General features: G+C 36.5%; 1 long non-coding RNA gene across 1 annotated transcript; it reads right to left on the bottom strand.

The window, feature by feature from the left end:
• Positions 1 to 4,398: 4,398 nt before the first annotated feature.
• LOC113759235 lies at positions 4,399 to 6,510 on the bottom strand. The gene is made up of 3 exons (XR_003467010.1): positions 6,390 to 6,510; positions 5,263 to 5,326; positions 4,399 to 4,434 (listed from the first exon to the last, which is right to left on the bottom strand). It is a non-coding gene; the product is annotated as an uncharacterized LOC113759235 (long non-coding RNA).
• Positions 6,511 to 7,969: the final 1,459 nt, after the last annotated feature.

Below are 7,969 nucleotides of genomic sequence, written 5' to 3' on the forward strand. Positions count from 1 at the left end.
TCAATCATTCATTCAATACATTTCAATCATTAAAATTTCATTTCTAATGAGAACGAGTGTGGTAAAGTACACACTCGACTCCACTTTCAAGATTTCCAATCATTAATAACAATTAAACATGTAACAAGTTTACATACACCTGACACACACCAAGTATTAGGTGTAAGTAAGGTCAAGGAAAGTTCAAGCGTCCACCGTGGGATCCTCTTGAAGGTCCTCGTGTGCGCCTGAGCAAATAATAGTGAATTATCATTCATATCCCAATTATCGAGGAATAATTCGTTCACTAGTATTAATCTAGGGAATTCCGTGAAAATGAACCTCAATTACTCATAAATCGAGGTTCGAGTGGGGTTTGATAACGTTCAAAAGTATTTAAGTCTTTATCTACGAAATCGGGGATAAAACGTTTAGATAATATCAAAAGAATAAAGAGTTCTTGAAAAACTCTATTTCCTTGAAAGTTGGAAAATTTCAGTTTTGTTATAAATCTTTGAAAAATCGTAACTCACTCGGCATAAGTCAAGAATTGGAAAACTTTATACCGTTGGAAACCTCTTAGAAAGTAATACAAGTTCCTAGAAGACACTTTTCCATGAATCGAAGTGGAAAGTGTTTAAAAATGAGCTTGAAGGTACTGACTCGGTTCACAAGGCAGAATTAAGTTGGATTTTGGCCAACTTTGAAAATTCGGCACGATTCACACGTTGTGAATCGGCCCCTGAAATTTGTAACTCAATTATAGTTGCAAGTGAGGTTTATAGCAGAGCAAGCGGATCAAGAATCGGAGTTTCGAGTACCGAGATACGGTAACTCGAAGTTGGGGAAAATTCAAGACTGGAGAAGAATTTCCAGATTTGAACTTCCAACACTAGAAGTTTAGTTAAGTATCGAAACAAACTTGGATTGGTACCAAAATTGGCAGTATTTTACTCTTATATGAAGGGTATATCTCTATCAAGTTTCACAGAAAAATACCTTCGGGAAGGTAGTCAACGAACCAACTAAAGTTTGGAAAAATTCTTAAGGCAATCTGCCTTTAATCCTTTTCTTTCCAAATCCAATCGTTTGGCTAAGAAAATCCTCCAATCATGGTTCATATGTGAAAGGAAAGTCTAAGGAAAATTCCTGGTACATTTGGTAGGTGTTTAACACCAAGAATTTCATTTAGTAAGACCACAACAAGTCTCATCTCAAATCTGTCCAAAACTAGGTTTTCCCAAAACAGAGCAGTGTTCTTGTTTTGATCACAACTCAGTCGACCTAACTCGGAATTGAGCATAGTTTATGGAGTTGGAAAATACATTCATAGGGCTAAACTTTCACAGAAGGAAACGTTCTGAAATTTGGCAAACAACCAGCTCGAAATTGAGCCTCAAGTTGCTGCCTCTACAATTCATTCCAGCAGAACAGAGAAACAGGACAGCTATCTTAAAATGAATGGTTCGGCTCCTACACATGGAATAAGAATATGTATTTTATACCGTTGGAAAGGTATGGATGTCTAGTTTCAAATGCCACCAACAGCACTCAATTTTGACGTCGGAGGACAAAGTTATGGTCAAAATGCTACCGCTGGACAGGGTTATCCGAAAACAGTTTTCCAGCTTGACTAGTTCACAAATAAATTCATTTGCCCATCCAAACGTTAATGTTTTCCAATGAAAATTTTTACACATCTAATAAAACATATAGACATCAGGTTCAAGCCATTAGATCATCAAAAATTGGCCTTATCATGGCCGAACAAAGCAGGGGCAGTTTCGGAAATTTTTGTCATGACCTTCACTTTGAGTTTCCAACAATAATACTCCATAAATCTATCATTTTAACCACTAAACTACCATTAAAACCAACATTAAACCTCTTATCAGAAATAACCCAAGAGTGGGAATTCATAGAGCCCACTTTTCAAAATTCCAACAATATCAAGCCATCCATATACATGCAATTGCTTAGAGATGCATTTCTACTACCATAAACCAAGCTTAAGGTGTTGGATGATGTTATACCTCCTTAGTGCTTTAGATCAGAAAATTTCGGTCCTCAAGAGGCTCCAAGAAACCGTGAAATGCAGCCCTTTAGTTAGCTAGGTCCAACCTCCAAGTAGTTTGCTAGTTGGTCTGCAAATTTGGTGAAGATTGGTTGGAGTTTTGTGGTTGATTTGGTGAAGAAATTTTTGAAACAATGGAGTTAGAGAGGGAGAGGGGCTGACCGGCAATAGGAGAGAGAAGAAAAAGTGAAATTTGATCAAGGTTAGCTTCCAAGAGAAGATTAAAATGAGTGGTGTAAATTCACTCCAAGGTCAACTCTCATTAGGGCTCGTTTGGTGCGTTTAGGGCTCGATTTCTCTCGCGTTTGGTTCACTAGTGCACTAAACCTCTAATGCACTGATGTTCATATAAATATTATTCACTCTTAATTGTCCCAAAATAAGGGTCTAAAGTCCCTCAAATAAAGTCGCACGTGTGAAAATGCGTACCGTCAATTTTAACGCTATAACGCGAAACCTCCGAGAAATTCTTGTAACGATAATACTATTAACTATTACTTAAGTATTTAAATCTAAAATTACCTATTTTAAAACCGTTGTACATGTCTCAAATTTTTCCGGGCTAATTGTACTCTTTATTGGCAAAATTCTTCCAAACGCGTTTTCACCTTTTCTCTAAACAAGCTCCTAAGAAAATAATTTTTGAAACGAGACACTTTAAAAATATAACGAAACCATAATATCATGTACTCAGGTCTAATGAGGCTAGAAAATAATAATCGGAGCAAATATTTGAATCAATAATTAAATGAGCAAAATTTAGGGGTCGAAAAATAATAATTTTACGAGTCCTCGCAGGTAATTAATTACCAATCTCATCTTACCTCTTATCTACTCAGATCTCTTGTTAACATAGAATGCTTGACATGCCCATTAAGACCGAACCTTAAAAGTTCTTCACATTCTTGTTCTGCAAGCTTAGTATCATCAGGATTCATTCCTGAATGACTAGCTTTAGTAGGATTTATATCCTCATTCTTTTTAAAAGGAAGTCGGATATAAAAATCAGAATTTTCCCATAGAGGGTGATCACATTTTTGAAGAAACTCTTGATGGTTAGAAGCACATGATTCTTTGATCATTTTTGCTTGAAATTCTTTGAGTTGAGCTTCTATCAAAAGAACTTGGTCTTCTTGGATTAAATACAGTTTTGGGATGTCAATATAGGGTTTAAAATATTTCTTTGATTTTATCCCTTTTCCTGTAGCAAGATATTTATCTTCTCGATAAACATCAAATCCAAGTAAAAGATCCTTTGTAACAAAAGTTGCACCAAGAAATTTTGAACTCACATGACAATCTAGAAGGAGTTTGAGTGTTACGGGAATTTTGGTTATAAATTCAGTATAGAAAAGATTCCCATCAGCTCCTCTAAACTCATGAATATATGGAGTCCAATAATGATCTAGTAAAACATCTTTTTTCATTATTGAAAGTGAAGCACCAAAATCAAAAAATGCAATTAGTGGAATAGGTTGAGAATACTTATCCAACAATATATGAACCAAGGCTTGGGATAAGTTTTCTTTTCAATCCCCTCGAAACTGCTTGCCTTTCCTTTTGAAATATCTCCATTTCTTCCTGAAAGGTCTCTTAGGAAATCCTTTGTAACTTTTGCTATCATTCTCATCTAAAACCTTCAAAGGTTAATATCCCTTCTATTACGCTTGCAGATGTTTCTATGGAACTACCCAGTGAAGAAGGCAAACAGTGGGGTCGTTATGATTATAACGATGAAAAAGGATTTCTCCAGGATATTATTGCCCATTTCAATAATAAAGGAGAAGCTATATATCAATTCCAGTGTGACGACCCCATCTCCCTCTAGGGCGTACCCTAGGATTTAGCGAGTCGCCGGCCCATCTCTCGCCAGGTAAAGCTCGAGAAAAATAACTTACAAACGTAGAAAATAAAGAACATAATCCCTTCAGCTTAATATATACAACAGTACTCAGATCCAACTACAAGGTTCTTACATGCCCAAATACATTAACGGGTTTACAATTCAAGTACACACAACCCTGGTTGGGTGTGACAGCCCCACCTCTCCCTAGGGCAAACCCTAGGGTATCAGCGGACTGCCTGCCCAGCTCTCGCCAGGACTCAGTCGTTCAAAGTACTAATATCATCAATGAAACGAATGTAACATTTGACAATGCAGGGGATTGAAACACTAACTCAAACATAATCACTAATTCAACAATTCAGCTTAGTACATATATCATCGCATGCCAACTTACCACGCTTCACTCAAAATTACATAATATAAATCACCCTTAAGAATTTAAGCTTACAAGTCTGCTTAAACGAAAGTTACAACCTCAAAACGCAAGAACGACAAAATAAAGCTAAGAAAGCCCTCGATCAAATCCCTTCCCGATCTGTTAAGGAAAACAAAGGGAATGGGGTGAGCTAAAGCCCAGTGAGGTTCCAGGTAAACAAGTAAACACATAGCCACATAAAATCACAAAATAGCCAACTAAACACTGTACAGTAAAATAACAGTTTAATCACAGTTCAATTCAAGGATACGGGTGGCTTTCAAAAGCCAAAGGTCCACTTGAGCTTGATCATAATTGCCTCCTGTTGACACTCCGTCAACACTTGTAACAGTATATAGGTCCGTAGAAGACCACTTTCACCAGTCTCCGTCCACCAAACAACCCCTCACCGGGCCCGCACTCCATAAACAGTAGTTTGGTAAAACTCGAGTATACCAGGAATTCGAGTTTCCAATGCTCAAGGATTCCAATGAAACAATATCAAGCCGAGGATTTTATCACTGGTGGTGCTGGACAACACAACAAGCAAGCACAACAGCTATGCTTCACCAGGGACCTCCAAGCAGTATTCAATTTCCAGTGAACAGTAAACAGTCCTCAAGGTTTATCGGCCTTCTTCACCAAACCCTTGCTGGCTCGATACAACCAACTCACCTATGAGGTTGGGTACCCAAACAGTAACAGTAGTTGTTGGAATGTCATCCACGCAACTTAAGCACAGTCATGTATAGCAATATCTCATTTCATGTTAATTCATTCAGTAAGTAGAGCCTCAGTGAAAAGAAAAAATAAGGAAGGTCGAGTGCGATAAAGTACACACTCGCCTCAATTTTAATTAAAACAGTGTTTGGCTCAAACAATAACAATTCAATACTTTCAAGTACACGAATATTTCACATAACAAGTAACAAGTAGTGGAACACTCACCTGTCAAGCAAAAGTAATAATCGACGTCAAACGTCTCAGTTACGATCACCGTCGTTGCCCAAACCTAGGTCAACGAGTGAAAACATTAATAATTGGATTCGTTCCCTACTAAAGTATAGGTTCATTAAGAGGCCAAGTGAGTAGCTTAAGCTACTTAATCCGGCATGCAAATAGGGTCTAAACCACGGTGAAAGTTCATGGAAAACAAGTCTAGTATGTACATGAAAGTTTGGCAAAAGAAAAGTTTCACTACAGCTCAAAGGCTTCATTACGGGTTAAACTGTCTCGCCCGGCCAGCCTCGGGAAAACTGTCATTGCTCATTGTGGGAAAGTCAGAATTAGGTTCCGTTAGTTGCATTGGAAACTAGGTTCATAAGGCTAAATTTGTCTAGAAGAAACCATTTCAAAAATCCCAACATAAGTGGCTCAAAATTAAGAAACCAAATGAACTTTCTGGACTGTCTCGGATGAACAGTACTTCCCGGACAGCCAACTTTCCAGACTCGCCACGGATCGCTCGGGATGAACCAGAAAATGAAATTTGTACCGTTTTAAAGCTCTAAGAGTCTAATTTCAATTGCCACAAATGGCACTCAATTCCGATCAGTGAGTAACACGTTATGACCTTAACAAGATTGCTGGACAGAAAATTTCTGGACCTAGTCCAGTTTTCCCCCTTTGTTTATAACTCAAAATTTATTCAACCAAATTGGCTAATTTTTTTGTAGACAACCTCCACACACATAACCCAACATATAATACTCACATTTGTAGCCAAAATGTGCATGAAAATATCAAGGAAAAACCAGGCAGCAAGCTTAAAAAGTTTCGGTCAGCACACTTTAAAAATTTCTAACTTCTACTCTTCTTGTTATTTTCATTCCTTGCACATAACAAGTATTAGATCCAACTAAATAGGGGTTTAAAACATATCAATACTTCATAAACACACATGAATAAGGGTTATACATTTCATCAAATACTTGGTATGCATATTAGTAAACCTAACCATTACTTGATTAACTCAAGAAACTAACCCCAAATTCAACCATAACAAGTTGTTTTCACCATTTCAACCTCAAGTAAATGATATAACATCATAAACCCAAATTTTAAAGATTACATACCTTACTTACAAGTTGCTTTGGTCACCAAACAAACCACCACAATAGAAGCTTTAGGCTTGAAACAACCTCAAAGATTGAAGGAAATTTTCTCACAAACTCTAGATCTTTCTCTTTTGGTTTTTGTTCAAGATCAAACTAAGGTTGTCATAGCAAGAAGATGGAGTTTTCTTCCTTCCCTTGGAAGCCCTTAAGGTGGACGAAATTTTGGAGGAAATGAAGCAAAGCTGGTTTAAAATTCCTCTAATCCTTTGGTCAAACAAGATACATGGCTAGGGTTTTGCCACATGGCTTCATTATTGTCCTAACCTTTCTTAATCTTTGACTAATGCCATTCTTACCTTTCCAAATGCACCAATAATTATTCAACACCTCTAATCTCTCACATAAAGTCTCTACCACTAATAAAAGAACACTTGGACAATTACAAGTGGTGAATTATTTACAACCTAGCTCAAGGAAATATTTTAGTTCAAGTAAAATGAATTGAAATGAAATGCATGGAAATTATTATAACACATAGAAAATAATTTGTAAGGGCATATATTAAATGGTCTAGATCTTATAATAAGGCATGTAAGTAAGAAAATTGTGTTTTAAAGTGAGGGTCAATACAAGGGATTTGTTGTAACACATTGTGAAATATAATGCTAGGGCATATAAGAGGTGGTTTAAATCTTGGTGCAAGGCATGTAGTTTGGGGAAATTGTATTTTAAAAATGAGGGTTCTCACACTCTCTCCCCCTTAAAGAATTTCGCCCTCGAAATTCTCAGCTTGATTACTGAGTAGTTCAAAAGATTTTCGATGAATATCCTTTTTAACTCTCTCGAGTCCTGTGAGCGCATGCTTTAGTAAGACCAGCAATACAAAGCCATATTATGTAGGAATTGAAGCTACAAATCTTTATTTAGAACATGTATCAATTTACAAGTTTCATAGTTGTATAACCTATCGAAATATAATACTAGCTTGTTCCCATCGAAGAATAATCCTTGTGTCCTTACTAATCAATGTTGCAAAAGTCATTTAGAGCAGAAAAGTATCACTTATAGCCAAACGTTTAGAGAAAGTAGAAAAGACGTTCAAAATGTAAAGTTATAAACTGTCCGACCTAAGGTGGTTTGAAGAACTCATTTTCCTTTCATTTAAGTCTCGTTTTCACTCATAAACCAACCTCAAAATAGTTTACCAACTCCAATCTTAAAGTTGGGAATGTAAGTAGGAATAATCCTAGGAAAAATAGAAATTTTTTTTTTTTTTTTGCGTGATCTCATTTGAAAATCTTATCTCGAGCTTCTTATGTCCAAAACTTAAAAACTTTATACCGTCGGAATATGGATTCAAATTGTTACAACTTTCTAGAAGGTACCAATGTAAGATCCAATCCACGAGTCGGTCAAATTCCAACCTAAAGTTGCTGCTTCACCCAGTAACAGACAGAACAGGTATACAGTTTCAGTCAACTTTGAAAAATCATAGATATTCATGGAAATTGAGAACAATACTGATACTCTGAACCTAGTTTCAAACATAATAAATGAAACTCAATTTTGACTTTTCTACATCAAGATATAACAAATTC

The sequence above is a fragment of the Coffea eugenioides genome, chromosome 1, assembly GCF_003713205.1.
Source record: "Coffea eugenioides isolate CCC68of chromosome 1, Ceug_1.0, whole genome shotgun sequence".
Classification (NCBI taxonomy): Eukaryota; Viridiplantae; Streptophyta; class Magnoliopsida; order Gentianales; family Rubiaceae; genus Coffea; species Coffea eugenioides.